This window comes from Penaeus monodon, chromosome 34 (genome assembly GCF_015228065.2).
Source record: "Penaeus monodon isolate SGIC_2016 chromosome 34, NSTDA_Pmon_1, whole genome shotgun sequence".
In the NCBI taxonomy this organism is placed as follows: Eukaryota; Metazoa; Arthropoda; class Malacostraca; order Decapoda; family Penaeidae; genus Penaeus; species Penaeus monodon.
In genome coordinates this window covers 3,755,136-3,755,509 of record NC_051419.1, presented here as the reverse complement: position 1 = coordinate 3,755,509, position 374 = coordinate 3,755,136, and the positions used below count along the sequence as shown (strand labels likewise).

At 33.7% G+C, this 374-nt stretch overlaps 1 protein-coding gene across 1 annotated transcript in view; it reads left to right on the top strand.

The window, feature by feature from the left end:
- The window catches only part of LOC119594529 (LIM domain-binding protein 3-like), a gene marked incomplete in the record, with an annotated part of 45,811 nt that overhangs the window by 3,787 nt on the left and 41,650 nt on the right, over positions 1–374 (top strand).

Genomic DNA, 374 nt, shown 5'->3' with positions numbered 1-374 from the left:
CACGTGAGCAAAAAAGAGAAAAATAGAGATAAAGGGGAATCGATGTTTGCAATGTTGAAACAGTAGTAAAGACTGGGTATTTATCTCTAATTGCACTCATAATCGAGTTATCTGATAAGGAAGTATAAATAGGGGATTTCATGTCCTCGGAAACGACCACGTAACTTGTTCACCGATACTAACCTTTCCTTTTTTATACGCTGTTGAGTAATGTTCTTTCAAATGATTTATCGTCACCGTATCTCTTTATCCTTTATTCATTTATTCTGTTTCATTATTATTGCTATTCTTGTTTTTTTTTTTTCGGGTCAGTTCTTTTCATGTACTTCCATCACTCTATGCGAGATGAAACACATTTGTGATTTTACACGTAT